This window comes from Vanacampus margaritifer, chromosome 5 (assembly GCF_051991255.1).
Source record: "Vanacampus margaritifer isolate UIUO_Vmar chromosome 5, RoL_Vmar_1.0, whole genome shotgun sequence".
Classification (NCBI taxonomy): Eukaryota; Metazoa; Chordata; class Actinopteri; order Syngnathiformes; family Syngnathidae; genus Vanacampus; species Vanacampus margaritifer.
This window is the reverse complement of record NC_135436.1, coordinates 18,920,299-18,937,913: the sequence shown is the minus strand read 5'-3', so window position 1 is coordinate 18,937,913 and position 17,615 is coordinate 18,920,299.

The following is a 17,615-nucleotide window of genomic DNA, read 5'->3' as shown; positions in this document are numbered from 1 at the left end:
TTGGAGGTACTGAACCCCACCAGCTTCCTATGCCTATTCCTATGATTTGATACCTGAAGAAATTGTAGAGATTTTTTTTTTTTTATGTGGAGATCACATTTTAGAGAAGAAAAAAATGGGTGTTGTGTGTCTATAATTAGCCAGGTGGTTCTTCTCCTGTTGCATGATCCACGCCAGACATGAATACTCAGCAGGTCTGAGGAAAATCCCCAGCAATTCATGATACCACTCACACTTGGTGTATTTCACACGCGAACCCAATGACATTACACTGGTTCTCAGCCCCCCCCCCCCCCCAACCGTCCACTTTAGTACCTCACTCTAAGGTGATTTAAAAACTCTGTTTTCACCGCGTCACACAACGAGGTCGTCTGCCGAAATGAGAGCAAAATTTCCCACACGGCAGTTTCTCAAAGATGATTTCTGCATCCTACTGACAGGAAAGTATTGCTGTCCTGTCGCCGCCAGTTTACAGCATCCCATTTGTCAGACCTTAAACCTAAATATTTGTAAAGGGTCTCGACACGCTGTATCTTGTCTCCCGCACGCAGTCTTAACATTGCAGTGCGAGACAAGAAAAGTGATGAAATAGTCGAAGTTTTCCCATTCATGTAATATGTATTAGTGGACATGCTGGCTGAGTGGGAGTGTAAAGAATTAGACGAGAGAAACGGACACTGATTGACAAATGATGATTGCAACTTGGCAAACTGTGCCTGTGAATTGTGAAACAGCAGGGTTCGAGATTGTTTCCAATTCCGAGGCTCACAATAGTGAATGCGCACAGGCAAAACACCATTACCTATGATCAAGCCTTAATTAGATATTCGTGGCGACCGTGGCTCAGCGTGTAGAGAGGGTCATTAAGTAACCAAAAAGGTCGGCTGTTCAATCCCCACTCTCCCCAAGTCATGTGTCCTTATGTCCTTGGGCAAGGCACTTCACACACGTTGCCTCCAGTGCTACTCGCATTGGTGTATGGAAGGTGCGAATGTTTGGTGGTGGTCGGAGGGGCCGTAAGCGCGCACTGGCAGCTGTGGCTACTTAAGTAGCTTACCGCCGTAGCTTAGCGTCTTTGAGTGTCTAGAAAAGCACTATATAAATCTTTTTTTTTTCTGGAGAGCTCAGTATTGTTCATTCGGTAATTTTACCAATTTGACATGTCATCATCATTGCTCTCTCTTTTTTATTTTTTATTTTTTTATTTTGTATGTGGGTGAGTATGTGTGTGTGTGCGTGTGTATTCATTTGTTCACTTAAAACCTATTAAAAAATCCCATACCGTTCACCTAAACCGAATACTTCAGAATCCAGCCAGAGTCGTGAGGCCGTCAGGAGACCCGAGGAAGGACCAAAGAAAAGAAAGGAAAGTGAAATCCAGCACCGACCAGACACCACCAGGCCACCAACCAGAGTCCTTCACCAACCCCAGAAACATTTAAATTCCAACAAATCAGGGAGACCTCAAGAGACCAAAGGAGAGACTGAGGAAAGGAAGGAATGAGGAAAGGAAGGAAAGGAAGGAAAAGGAAGCGCTATATAAATCTGATGCATAGATATATGGAATTAGGTGGATAACATTGAAATTAAAATGATTTGGGAACATCGTGGGTCAGCATCTTTATATCAAGTAGGCTTACAATAGCAGCATAAAGTCAAACACGTACTTCATATAAAGTGACTACACGGTAGTCCATGCCACTCCTTCTCTGAGAGGATTTTTCTTCAAATAAATCTGCTCACTATGGAAGTCTGAAAACATTTTTGTATGGCAAACTTGTTTGAACATATTTGCAAATTCGTTCAAACGTACTTGCTAAATGTTAAATGCTAAAACATAGCGCCCCCCGCCCCCGCATAATTACACAGGATATTGACTTGGCAAGTAAAAAAATTGCTTCTTTTTTTTTGCATTTGGCCTACATTATACCAACAGGTTTGAATATTAAGTGGGTAAATAAAAAAATAATATTTTTTACGTGTGTGTGTTTAAAAAAAAAAAATTGGTTTAAGTGCATGATTTCCAGTCGGCATTTTATCCCATAATGCCACTGGTTATGCGCAGGCAAGTCAACACCCCATGGCTTAAGGCTATGGGGAAAAAGTTTTTAGCATTTAGCCTACAAATATGTTCCAACATATTCAGAAACTTGTTCGAACGAGTTTGCCGGTCAAAAAATGTTTACTTGCCTCTTGGTATAGTTCCACACTTCCGTAGTTCACTTCACAAATCCATATTATAACAAATTGTTGTGCTTCTTCTGATCTTAACTCACAAGTTCTGAAATTTTTTCTGCGAAAATGTAGCTATGTGTGTGTGAAGGTGATACCTGGCGTTCGACAACAACAGTACTTTTTACACAGACACCATCACGCCACCGCTATGATTTAAGGTAGCATAGTGGAACAGTAATTAGCACATCTGCCTCACAGGTGTGAGATTTCAGGTTCAGGTCTCAGCTCCTGTGTTTACATATTCTTGCCATGCTTGCGTGAGCTTTCTGCTTTGATTGCAGATTCCAACCACACGCCAAAAACATGCACGTTGTCCATATACTGTAGTTGTGAATGTGGATACTTGTTTGCTTATATTTGCCCTGGGATTGGATGACGACCGGCTCAGGGTCCTTCTGTCAGCTGGGATAGGCTTCAGCTAACTCTAATTAACCCCTAGGCGTTATTGTGACCATTTTTTGGCTTTTTGTTGGTTCTGACCAAGCCATTTCAAAATAAAATACTGCCCACGGGTTTTAAGACACAACGTGATGTATTGTAACCTTCACTAAATTTCTTATTTGATGGAGCTGGATGGGTGGTGGAATTTCTAGCTACATCGGTGTTAAAACTGACATTTACAGGACGAAGATATAAGCTAAACATATTGTAAATCGACTTTTTTTTTTCTGACAGTTTACAATGAGAACATACTTTTGATTTAACCATTTTTTAAATCTGAATCTGACATATATTTATTCCTACCTTCTCTTACCTTCAGTCAAGATACTTAAGCAGCTTGTGAACTTAAGATCTACCAGATGTTCTAAAAACTAAATATATCCTCAATGTCTTGCACGGAGATCCCTTTGAACGATAGAGAATTGCTGTGACGCACAAAGGGCCATGGAAGACGTTCCATTACGTAGAGAAGCAGTGAAATATGATCTATGTGTCTCCCAGGGACCAAGAATGCCTAATTTAGAAACACTAACACATGCTCATCTTAATGTGTCCTCTTCAACGTGACCCTTCTCATGGGTTTTTGAAGAGTTTCGGGTTGATAAAGGCGAAAGATTTCACTTGTGGCTTACTGCACTGCTGCAACTCTAGAAATGTCAACTTATTCCATTTGGTTAAGAACATAATTTAATATTGCAATTTTATCAATAGTCACCAATAGGGGTTAATTTGAAACCAAAAATGTCCAGATTGACCACAAGACTTAGAGTAAGTGCAAGAATGAAACAAACCTATTTTCTATTTATCCATCCGATTATGAGATCATTTATCACCTCACCAGGTTTATTTAGGTAATGCTCAAGGATATACTGTAAGTTATCTATAAAGATCCAATCTATCCATATGGTTTCTATTCTGTTTATGTTTATGTCTGTTCACATGAAGCCTTTGGAAGCTGACTTGAAGCAGGTTACGCACTATATTGAGGACCCGTCAAGCCACATTTGCAGTTCAATTCTCGTTCATATGTTACACCCTGATTGTACTTGTGCATTGAAGTAAAAAGAGACAAGCACACACAGTGGATAAACAGACCGCTCTATGTTGACAGTTAATTTAGTCGTGCCGCCGATATGCTTTACAGCAGCTCGCCATCCTTCCTATGAGTCGTTACCTTACCATATTCCGTTAAAAGGGAAACAAGCAGATCTACAACACTCACAAAAATAGGATTTGGTGACAGGCATCCCTTAATTTGCTATACTCGTCCTTATTAGTGTTGTGGGCGAGCTGAAAATTATCTCCACTGACTTTGGGCAAGAGGCGGTTGTACACCCTGGATTGGTCGCCAGTCAATCGCAAGGCAGAGAAAGACATTCATTCCAATTTACATCTCCCCTCCCACATGTGCAAGTATTCGAATCGCTGTTGTAATGTCTTTATTGTGGGTTATGTGCTGACTTCTTTTTTTCCAGATCCCACACTGTGCCCCCCTATAGAAGCGTAGTTTGGGAGTTGCTTTTTGACCCCGCCCCCTAATTCCATTTGTTGTCTTTTTTCCCCCATCTAAAATCGGCGCTCCATCTGTCACCTTGTCAGCCTTCCATGTTGGTGTCACTGTCTTGTATGTTCTTGGACAGGCTGAAACTGTTAAATCAATTTCATTGCTCATTACCTGTGATGTGCACAATTAAAATACATTTGATGTATTTGGTCAACTAATATTTTCTGGGTGCCAATCAATCACATGGAACATACAGTTCAGACAAACAACAATTCGCACTTACTTAATGTTCCCACCTACTGTCAGTTTTAAAGCGGAAGTCAACCTTAAACATTTCTTGACAATAATATGTTATATGTGACTTCACTAGTCTAAACGTGGCATTCTGATTATTATTACATTTGTGGAACATGAGTTATGAAGCCAAATCCAGATGTTTTTATACACCTCAGGGGGCGGCCATTTTGCCACTTGCTGTCGACTGAAGATGACATCAATGTTGCTCAGGTCTCAGGTAACAACCAATCACAGCTCAGCTTCAGAAACCGGTGAGCTGTGACTAGTCGTTGCCATCTTCAGTCGACAGCAAGTGGCAAAATGGCCGCTCCCTGAGATGGATAAAAACGGCTGGATTTTGCTGCTTAACTCATATTCCACAACTGTAATATTAATCAGAATGTCATGTTTAGACTAGTGAGGACAACATATTATTTCCAAGAGTTAACTTTCCCTTTAATGAACCTAATGTGAATGGGAGGAGGCTGGGGTAAAGAGAGAAAGCCCATGCAAAGGCTCATAGATTTGAACTTCAAACTTCAGAATTGTGATTCAGATGTACTTTATGTAGAAAATAAAGCAATTTGAAATTTTCTTGGTGTGACAGCATATCGACTTACGTAGTAGGTAAATCACAGACATTTACATGAAGTACTTCTACGGTCTCAAGGTTGGCCTCACATTCAAAAAAAATTCCTGTGTTGCTTCTATTCATCACTTATTGTGGCTGAGACGTGCTGAACCACATGTCTCGGCAGGAGTAGCGACTGTATTATACCGTCTTATGAAGGGCAGATCAGGGCCATCCCCTGCTTTGGCTGTTAATTTGCATTTTTATTGCCACCGTCGCATCCCGAGTTAATACACCATTGACTCCGGCTGCCACCCCTAGACCGGGCGCCATCACCTTGCTATCCCGCCTGAAATGAGAGTGCCTGCTGGCCCCCGAGGTCTACACTGGCTAGAGCTCAGGTACCAGTCGACCCGGCGTTCCGTGGCGGAAATGGAGTGTCTTCACAGGCTAATGTGGAGTTTCCATTAAGAAAGATGATTGATTTGTGCCATGCCTTTGCCGTGAATAGACAATAGGCTCGCACGATGAAAGACTAAAATGGGGCTTTGTTTGCAGGTGAGGCCGTGTGTGAACTGGAGTGTGACAGCAGAGACGGGAGATGGCGAAGCAGGGAAGAAAATGAGAAGGTGAAGGGGTGAAAAAGTGGAATACAAGATGAGAGTGTGAGATGGCAAAGGTGCGGAAGCTTTTCATTCCTTTTAAATGCCTCTGGAAGTCAACTTTCTTTTCCTATTAGGATGCAGTTGAATCGTAAACCATTGAATTGTTCTTGTATCGTATCTGTCACGTTCAAAAGGATCTCCAACTACTTGCGTTAGAAGAAATAAAGTGGGAGGGGGGATTTGAACACATGTTGGTAACGCTCCAGCTGAACAAGAAATGTTCTTGCTTTTCTTCTGCTGAGAGTCAACTGGGACACAGAAACTTTCCCAGGGCATCTGCTCCAAACGCCCACGTCTGCGTCTTCATCCAGTAGGAGGGCTTCTTTCACCCTCGAGTCGAGCCGTTGCTGGGCCGCCATTGGCTGTCTGGGCCAGGGCCCAGAAAGGGAAGGCCAGGCCCTGAGAATTTTCCCAAACATTTTCTTCTTTTGCTTGCCTTTTAGCCAACATCTGCTTTCAATCAGCCCTAGTCAAAAGACCGTTTCTCTGCTGTTGGGGTTAAATACACACATACACACACACATACACACACGCACACACACACTGAGATTGAAGTAGAACAAGTATTCTCTACTGTTAATAACAATAATAAATATTTTCATTGGATGATGAATGATGAACATGGCACACCGTAAATAATGACAAATCATAGATACCTACCTGCCTATCCGTCCATCCATCCATCCATCCATCCTTCCTTTCGACAGTTGGTGTCTGTCAAGGTCTCTTAATAATTAGATATGTGACTTGAGCTAGGTCATTGTGTCAATGTGACCTTCCCTCCTGGCTCAGCATCTTACTATCTATTTACACTCTCATGCACATATCTAGTTGGAACCAGTTATGACCATAGAGTGACATATCGTCACATGGGCTAGGCAGAGCTTCTCTCCTGTGTGAGTATGACTCAAGGAGTATAAAGAATAAAAACCCTTTTGGACAGATTAGGCCTTCTTCCGCACCCAGCAGAAAAAAAGGCTAATCAATCTTTCCGGCATCCAGATTTGGTTAAACTGATAATATGCAAACTTCAAAATTGATGCCATAACCCGGATAATACCATAGCAAACATTTACATAAAATCACTACATATACATTTAGACATTTATTAAAATATATAAAAACTACACAAAGTAAACACATACAAAGGTTGAATGCAGTAATTGTGATTCAGCAGTATTGTGCTAAATGATTGTTAAAGTGTCAGCACAAACTTACGAGTCAACTGTGAAAAGTTATTAGAGAGGGAAAAGACACCGTTGGAATGTCTGTTGGTTTTAGTGGTGGGAAATCTGTCTGACCATCCATCCATCTCTCCATTTTTTTTTAAAAATAAATATTTGAATAAAAAGGTGAGTTGTCTCAATGTCATTATTTATGGAAATATTTCTACATGATTGTGCGATGTGCTGCAGCTCACTGCATTTTCCCCCAAATCCAATGCTTAGTGCACTCAAGTACAGATGTACTACATTGCTGAACTTGTAGTGCACTTATTGTGAGATCATGTTGGCTTGCAATGCAATCATTTACGCTGTCAAAATCTGGCTGTGAGGCTGTGTAAGTATAACAATTGCCACAATGTGTGTGTGTGTGTGATTGTGGGTGGGGCAAAGCACAAATGCTTTGTGGTTTTATGAGTAAACACATCTTGGCACATCATCTTATGATTTCATTGTTAAAGTGTGGAAAACATTTTCCCTGCTGCATAGTCACAGTAAACATGCTTGTGCGATGACTACGCCATGGATTTGCAGCCGTTTAGATGAAAATACATACGTGTGTTTGTTGCTCTATTGTACAATTTTTTAACGTGTGAAAATACTTCTCACTGATACTGTATTGCAATGAAAATGTCACATGGTGTATATTAAAGAAAAATAAATATTTCAAACTGATCCACTTGATGATTTAGGTATGACAAGGGTCATCATCTTAAAATACTTTTTTTTCATGCCATAGGTATTGAAATAGGTTTCACATTAAAATGCATTAAAATTAAAATATATCATAAAGCAACACATTTTGTATGACTGTTGACTAGAACATAACAAATGCTGATCTCTAGAATTGAAGAATAAAAGGAATACTTTTTTAAAACTATTTGTATCATCTAACTTGTTTAGTTGTCACTCTAATGCTGATAATATTGCAGCTTAATATAGTCAGCTTTAGTCCCAAATGCACATCAGTACAGTATTGTAAATGTACAGTTTTCTGGGTTCAACACATTCAATGCCTCTGGCTATCTTTAATGCGTTTATTCATATTCTCATCAGCATAATATAGTATGCATGGTGTACTATAGCGCTCTGTTCATACAATATATTATTCATTCATGTACTGTATAGTTGTTGTTGCACTGCTGCTAGCAATACTGGTGTGCATGTAATTCCCAACTGCTTAGAGATACTCTTTATTAATACATGTATAGTGATTTCTTTTCCCCCTATACTTAGAATGCTTCTGCTTTTACTAATGTTTATATTTACTTATGCATATATGTCATCAAACCATACATGTACATACATACATCTCTTTTCCAAAGTAAGATAAAAGTGACATTAAAAATGATAGGCCCTATTTTTGTGCCCATAACAAGTCCTGCGCAAAATGCATTAACTATAAAATAGTGCATGTGTGGAGTTTTATTTTTTTTATTTTTTGCGGTGTTTTTGTAGACGGCACAGCTAGAAAGGGCGTTTGCGCCATTGTCAACACAGCCGACTTGATTCACGGCCAGTCGAAGCGGCCAGTGATGCCAACTTGGCAACTTTCTCCCTAAAATTGCTGATTTTCCAAAGCCTCTTGGAGATTTTTTGGGGTCAAAAGCAACTTGCGACTTTTGGTGCTATAGAAACTCTGCACATAACAGTCTTTTTTTATTTTATTTTATTTTATTTTATTTTATTTTATTTTATTTTATTTTATTTTATTTTATTTTATTTTATTTTAATTTTTTTATATTTTTATATTTTTATTTTATTTTTATTTTATTTTTATTTTATTTTTATTTTTATTTTATTTTTATTTTATTTTATTTTATTTTATTTTATTTTATTTTATTTTATTTTTATTTTATTTTTATTTTATTTTTATTTTATTTTTATTTTAATTTTTTTAATTTTTTTTATTTATTTTATTTTTATTTTTATTTTTATTTTTATTTTTATTTTTATTTTTATTTTTATTTTTATTTTTATTTCTTTTAGAGAGAGTTTTTTTCGGGGGGTCAAAAGCGACTTGCGACAAATTTGCGACTTTTTTTCTGGTGTTATAGAGACTCTGCACATAACAGTCTTTTGATTACATTTGATACTCTAGCATTTAAAAATACAGGACAAGATCAATTTTATAATGTGTGTCTAAGTCATGATGTTTTTTTTTTTTAGAAGTGATGGCCTATTTGAACAGAAAAAAAAAGAAGAAATTTCATTTTTAGTTTTAAACACATTTAGGGTATTTTTCATTACAATTACATGCAAAAAAAGGCCAATTATGCAAATTAGGCAATGACATTTAATCAATCAATCAACAATCATTTAGCTACTTCTAGCGACTTTTAGGACAGCCAATTTAGCTACAGCTATTTTGTGGGCACTTGGAGACTGCCTACCATCCCCGACTATGCATCTGTGTGTGACAACACCTTGACAACACAACATCATCTTGAAATCATGTTCAATCGCTAATTAAGAACACTAAAATCCTCAAATTAATTACGCTGACATTGACATCAGTGTTACCAGCGTTAGCGTCCAGTGGCAAGAGCCGTTGGACGACTTTCAAAAGGCAGTTTAACTGACAAAAATGACTCTGCACAATCTTGCTGACACGCTAACACGGATGCAGTTCTGACTGGTCGATCTTTTTTCTAACAAACCATACTTACTCAGATTTGCTGTTTTAACTGGCAAACTTGCTGCTGTGGTTCTGACGTCACTTTGTCCCATACGCACTAATGTTTCCAGAGAAGAAAATACAGCTGCTAGCAGAGTTAAAGTAAAAGATGTTGATTGATTATGTATATAAAAAAAAAAAATAATAATTGGATGTTCCATATTTAGTGAAATGAGTGCTTCTATCTTTTACATTCTTATGGTCTTTTACCAGGCAAAAACATATATTCTTATTTTTATCTAAATAGTCAAGTACTCAATATAATTTCCAGTAAGATATGCAAATACAAACATGCCGATGCGAGTTCCCCATTTCAGAATTACTAAAGGTACATTCTGTGCTTTTCTACCATCCCATGCAATTCAGTTCGTGAAAGTGACATAAATAGCATACAAATTACATTCAGAGAGCATGCAGTGCTACATACTGGATTTTAGTTGAAAGTAAAAAAATTACTTTGAACCTTGAAACTGAATGCAATCTGGTATTGTGGAATATATGTTTTTAACCTTTGTCTTATTTGGCCTCATTCAATTCAATTAGTATTCAGACATTTGGAAAATCCCGAACCCATGAATTAACTATATGCTCAAGTGTATTCATCATGAGCCTTCCCACTCAAAAAATTAATACAATTTTCTCCCAAAAGCAATCCTGTTTCCTTTTTTTTTTTCTCCTTAATGCAATTAAAGTAAATCTGTAACTAGGTAATGACTTGCAACACACACAAGTTATTAAAAATTTCACTATGCCTTAACAAGTGTTCCTTTTTGCTCACTGTTGTCTTTTATTTTTCCCCCCTGTTTTAATGTTAGCTGCCCAATGGTTTTACAGTAAGTCTTTGGCATGTAACTATGTTGCCTCGCCTGGGTTCACCATAGGGTTTAAACATGAGTCACATTTGGTTAAGCGCTGAATTGCACTTTTCTTTAATTGCACCGAGCAGGAAAACCCATAAGTTAAAAATAATACAATGAGTCTCTATCTTATGATACGTATAGTTAAGCGTGTTTTTTGTCAACATTGGGTCACTCCCCGTTGACCCGTCCACTTGTGCGCCCGCTCCTCTAGTGGCAGCAGCCTTCTTCCTTGCATGCCCTTCCAGCCTCTCCCTCCCTTCATGCCTGCCTCTCCACGCTCCAAAAAATGAGTCGTTCCATTTCATGTTTTTGAAACAAAAATAGCTCATTCATGCTGTGCACGCCTTCACGCAAAACCCTGCGTCTCGCTGTCCTTTCCCACCAAACTTTAACCCCCGGAGTGACAAAGGTTGACACAACTTACTTCGCTCGGAGAGAAGGGGCTGCTCTCGAATTCCCCGTGGGAGGCAAATATTTGCTAGCGCTCCACTTATCAAGAAAAGTTATAGTTGTGTATATCTTTTTTTATTAAATGGTCAAAGAACAGTTGGGGGGCTGTAAATTACGAGCCACAATGTAACTTCTCATCCTTGCGTCCTACGTTCAGAAACATAACGCCGTTGTAGCTGTTTTATTAATATTTATATTGTTTACTTAATTTTGAAACGGACTATGCGCAAATACCGACTTGGGCTAACCGAACCATCTCTTGGACTTGCACACTTGAGATTTATGTGCTCACTCTGACCCAGGATTACTCCTGAAGACGAGTCAGCAGCGTTGCACAGTAAATCAGAGCAAACACAGCAGGAGCAGGGCCACAAAACCAATAGTGTTCAGGGGCAGAGGTCAATGGGAAGGAAGCACAAAATCAGGCCGCTGCTACTATCTTTTTTTTTTTTCCCTCAACTGGAAGCTACCGTTTTTTACACTTATCACTTACGAATAACAAGTTAATGGAATAGTTGTGATGAGGTAAATGTCCGGATACTGCACACATCTAACAATCAATGTGAGCGTTGAGCTGCAGCTAACCACCTAGCCTTATTCTAATTTTATTTTATTTTATTTTATTTTATTTTATTTTTTTATTTTTTATTTTTTTATTTTTTATTTTTTATTTTTTATTTTTTATTTTTTATTTTTTATTTTTTTATTTTTTATTTTATTTTATTTTATTTTATTTTATTTTATTTTATTTTATTTTATTTTATTTTATTTATTTATTTATTTATTTATTTATTTATTTATTATTTTTTATTTTTTATTTTTTATTTTATTTTTTTATTTTATTTTATTTTTTATTTTATTTTTTATTTTATTTTTTATTTTATTTTATTTTATTTTTTATTTTATTTTATTTTATTTTTTATTTTATTTTATTTTTTATTTTATTTTTTATTTTGTTTTATTTTTTTCCCTGGAGAGCTTGGTATTGTTCATTCGGTAATTTTACCGATTTGACATGTCATAATCATTGCTCTCTCTTTTTTTCTTTTTTTTTTGTATGTGGGTGAGTATGTGTGTGTGCGTGTGTGCGTTCACCTAAACCGAACATTTATGCCTTATTCTAATTTTAAAGGCACAAGTAAAAACTTTAATAATTGCTAACGATGTTTTGCACAATATGGCAACATCTCGCATGACAACTGCTTGAACTCTCTTGTTCAGTGAAGCTTTGTTGCAGAATTTTGAAGAATCACAAATTGAGCAATCGACTGTACCCAAGCCTTACACATGGAGACTGAACTGATGCAAGAGGTTAAAAAAGTACTTTGAGTTGAGCCAGTGGTGTGCACGTAAACAAATTGCAGTCATGCATTAGCTTTCTTTGTATGCTTAGAGGAGCTTCAGAGGAATTTTCACTGTACTTCACATACAAGAAAACATTTTGACAGAAGAGCCACAAAGATGTGATACAATCCTCATTCTCATCCTCCGAGAAACAAGCTGGAGATGTCGTGCGAGGATCTTGCAATAATAATAACGCCGTCTTTAGTTCTCTTCCTGATAAATTTTGCACTCTCCACTGGTGGGACGTTGTTTTAACTGTGCATGTGTTTGGCTTGTTATAGGATTTGACAGAACGCAGATCCTCCTGCTCTCTATCAGTTTAACACGCTGAGACGAGCCAGGCATTACTCACCATGACACTTGACTTTGCCAGTGTCTCGCTCCCAAATGTTACTGTTGCGCTGGGTGGTAGCAGTAGGCCGTCATGTGGTACTTGGTGTAGTGATTGTTGAAAAAGAAGGCTTATAATAAAAGAAAGAAGATGATGCAATTTCTGGAATGTTGAAATGCTGACTGAAAAAAATATAGAAACTTGTGGAATCGTATTGATTGAGGTGGAATGTTGAAAGATATGGAACTATGTCTAATGGTACAGAATTATTTGGAATGATATTAAATGATATGGAATGATCTTGAATAGATGTGGTGGGAAATTAATGCATGCGTTGAATGATGTGGAATGGTATTTAATGCTATTTAATTATATGGAATTAGGTCAAATGTTGGTGAAAAATGGGGAATTTTTGGTGTGGGAACTGTTGGAATGTTGGAAATCATTTCCAAGGTGAACTGAATGAGAGGAACCTTTCAAATGTAGAATGTAAATTGTTGAACGTTTCATTGAAAATGAATGGGATTTTTTTTTTTGGGAGGGGGCGGGGGTAGAATCATATGGAATGCTGAAAGGTTTTGCACGGTAATATATCACATTGGGTAAGGTTAGGGTTAGGGTTAGGGTTAGGCAAGGTGTTTTATTTTTATTTAATTTGGCAAGGTGAATTAAATTTGATGAACATTTTGAATTTTGAATAGGAGCAATATTGAATTTTAAATGGGAACAAAAAAAAACAATTTGTTGGTGAAAAATGTGCAATATTTTGTGGGGAAAATGTGGAGGTTTTGCTTGTGTGTGAATTGGAAGAATGTGGAAAATTGATCCTAAGGAAACTGAATGAGCTGATCAGTTTGAATTTCAAATGGGAGTGAATTGTTGAATGTCTCATTAGAAATGAATGGGGAATTGGGGTTAAAAAAACCTGTGAAAGTTTGAATGATAAAAGTAATAGCCTGCAAAGCTTGAATCTTTGGAACATAATAAAGATGGAATGGTTTGAATCGGTCGAGAAAAGGACGAAGGAGTTGAAGGACAAATTATGCCAAATAAAAAATAAATAAAGGTACAATAGCGTACTTGTATCAACAATTTGATTAAAATCAGAAACATATGCAAAGCTAGAGATAATCATGTTCACTCTATGTTGCTTAAACTGACCACAGGGTATAAATTGGAAATATTAGCTTGTTTTCAGCTTTTTTATTTGTTGTCGTGTAAAGCCAACGGGGGTACATTATTGTCACTAATTGTTTCATATAGCTAGAATAAATGAAATCTCAGTTCTATTTCTACTTCTACTAGCAGCAGCAGTACTTTCCTATCTTGTATTTATATTGTTTTCTCATTAGATTGGCAGGTGTACCTAATGAATGTATAACACTGTTCAATAGTTGCATCAAATTCGCAAAAAAAAAACAAAAACTGAGGGCAAAGAAAATACCAGAGAACAAAAAATAGTCAAGTTTGAAAAGTAAACCAGTTGAATATTTTTTTTAACATCTTTTTTTGTCACATGACACCCCTACAAACTCCACACAAGTCAAAAGTGCTTAGTGCGAATGAACCACAGTGAGTCAGCCTTCATCTTGTGTGGCGATGCCTGTTTAGCAGAAGCCAAGGTGAAACAACACGCAAAGAAAACACGAGTGGGCCAAGCTGCGTTTCACAAGCTGACTAATGTTGCAACACCACGTTTGGAGCCTTAGCCTGCTCACACGGACGCCCTCCCAGGCTTTTCCCACATCACTAAGGGGCCGAGGTGGGCTCTGTGCTCCGCAACAATCTTCTGGGCTTTGGCTGGGAAAGACTACACCCCACCGTTCTCACCATTCCCCTCTCTTGTTGCTGGAGAAGAAGAACAAGAAGAAGAAGTATCAGAGGACAAAAGTGTGGTCACGGGTTTGTCCTAGAATGCTGAGTCATCGGGTAGCTGAGCCTCGCTGTCAGGTGATAACAATTTGAAATGAAGCAGAACAGAGTGACATGCAAAAAAAAAAAAGGACACTGGAGCTTTACTTGGAAAAACTAATATTGATGTTTCAGGCATACCAGCTAAATTGCATTAACAATGTTTATACCAGGGTAGTTCAACTAAATTGTTAAGGGGGGCTCAATTTCTGAAAGCTCAGGACTTCTCCTGCCTTTCAACACAAGGAGGCTATGCCACCACATAAAACTTGTCAAATATAGAGAAAATACAAACATAAAAGTAATTATTTCAAATTCAAACACAATCAAAACATCCAAATTTCTGACTTTAATTTGCGAATTATCGTTACTTACCTTTAAAAATAGGGGGATTTAAAATTTATTTATTTAATTTTTTTTTTATTTAAAAAAAAAAAAATCTGGCTCAGTATTGTTCATTCGGTAATTTTACCGATTTGACATGTCATCATCATTGCGCTCCTTTTTTAATTTTTTTATTTTGTATGTGGGTGAGTATGTGTATGTGCGTGCGTGCGAGTGTGTGTGTATTCATTAGTTCACCCAAAACCTATTAAAAAATCCCATACCGTTCACCTAAGTCGTGAGGCCGTCAGGAGACCCGAGGAAGGACCAAAGAAAAGAAAGGAAAGGACATTTATTAATTACAGCACACCAACATTGATCTTTCATATTACGTGACACTTTTTTTTCAGATGTTATTTTTTGGTCAGGTCTTAATGGGCCAGTGTTGGCCACCAGTTCAACACTCTTGGATTATACCATTTCAAAAATTCCAAAGCTAAACCCAGGTCAAGACAAACAGGTGTATCCTGCATAAAACTGTCAGCAAGCTCTTCCGATTTCAAACAAATACATATTTTGGCAAAAACGATAGAGAACACGAGAAAAGCAGGCAAGATGACCGACTTGTAGCATGAAGTAGAAAAATTTATTTGTCAGACAAGACTCAAAAATACAACTTGTCAGCTGTAATTTAGAGGAATTTAAAAAAAAAAATCTATTTTAATAGTAAAATAGTGTTTTCTTTATCTCCACCAATGGGGTTAGGGGATACTGTTGGTTGTTTTGACCCATTGACACTTTTTTCTTTAAATCTATTAATAATACATTTCTCCTAAGGACTAAATCCGACATAGGAAGGTTCATATGTAAGTATATGACATTCAAATCCAAATTACAATTGTTTGGCCCGTCATTAAAGGGATTGGTGCTTTTATCCGAGGATGTCTGTCAGGATACTTTATGACTGACCATGTACTTTCCATAGGTCTCGCAGCTCAGAGGTGGCCATGAAAGCATGCTTATCATTTTACTACTTAAACATCCCATAAAAATTCCAAGCACAAACTGTATTTCTTGGTTCTTTTTTTTCTTTTTTCTTTTTTTTACAATTGCCAAAGTTGTTCCAACATTGCACAAATATTTATATACATTTCTGAGAAACGACGTCGATAAACAACTTTAGTTGACCCCGCTTAGGCGGACAAATATGACGATAAAACTAGCGTGGGTATGCTTGTATGCGCAATCTAACTGACGACGGCAGCACTTTCATTTTCTGCACACTTAGTCACCCCTCCTTGTTTGTAGATGAAGATGAGTGGGCGGCAGTGGCTGGTGATAAGGAGGTGCAAGCGGCAGGACACTGAGAGGAGGCGCAGTGTGTGTGTGTGTGGAGGGTCATTGACTTGAAACTTGTCCTAGAAGTCATAAACACAATGCTTAAGCAGCAGGGTCAAAAAATGTCTCCGTTTGGGTACACAAGTGGCAATGACTGAGAGGTTCTACAGAATATTGCCGAGTTGACAAATATTTCTACTTTCCATTACAAATCATGATAGATAAATTGTAAAATCTGGGCAGGCACATTCTCTTCAATTTATGTTTTGTTGGCCCTCATTAGTGTCATGGGTGAGGCAATTAATCGTTTCCATTAACGATTTACTTTTATGTTGAATTAGCTTTTTTTCCCACCAGGTACGCAGGTTACCTCCCACATTCTAAAAACATCAACAAGTCGTCTCAAAAACATGCATGTAGATTTAATTAAGTCAATTGTGGTAGGAATGGCTAATGCTATGAATATATGAGTATGAATGTTTTTTTTTTTTATATGTGCCCTGTGATTGGCTGACAACTAGCCCATCCTGCCTTTCACCAAAAAAAAAAAACAGCCGGGGCAATCTCAAACTCACCACCAATTTGTTATGAAAACAAGCACCATAGCAAATTTTAGTATAAATAACTAATCTAATCTAAAATGCCAGTCAGTGACGGTAGAATCAAACAGTTCAGAAAGGTAACAGGAACTCAAGCCACATCACAGAGGAATAGTACATGCCGACTGACGTAATTGGTAGGATGTCACAGTCATCTGAATTTTGATTTAGTAAATCATAAAAAAAAGCTCTAAAGTGAATTTAGTAGGAATATGAATGAAAACTTTAACATGACTATCTATGTAAGTATTGAGCACATTCCTCAAACATGGCAGACCTGCTGCATTGAAAATCCAATTTATTTCTATAAATTGGGAGTGTGTGTGAAATTGAATATTATTTGATTAACATTCGTAATAAAAGAACAAAACAAGTGACCCAAAAATGTCATTTTTACAGTGCATGAATTTTCATGCAAAATCATGCAAAATTCTCACATGAGCAGACTTTACTGCTTTATATTGCAAATGAGACGACAGACACCTACGAGTTAATAGTGCCAATAATGTGATAATAATGTTCACCCACATGCACTTGTGTGTGCTTGCATGTACAGTATAAGGACTCCTGAATGTAAGATGACAAAAAAAAAATGCTACATGTGAGCAAGAGAAGGTGTTGAAAAATAAAAATCTGCCACAGCTGGAAATAACCCTGCTGGGTTTCCCAATGAAGTGACAGAACACCAAGTAGTTCTCACATTGTTGCATGTGTCATAAGTTGCTTGTATTTAACAGGAAAAAACAAACAAACAAACAAAAACAACATGTGAACAAACTGCAATAATGTCCTGATTGCTTAACGTCGATGTCAGTTGTTGCCGTGTGATAGTTGTTGCGAAATAAGCCTCAATGTTGGTGACCGGG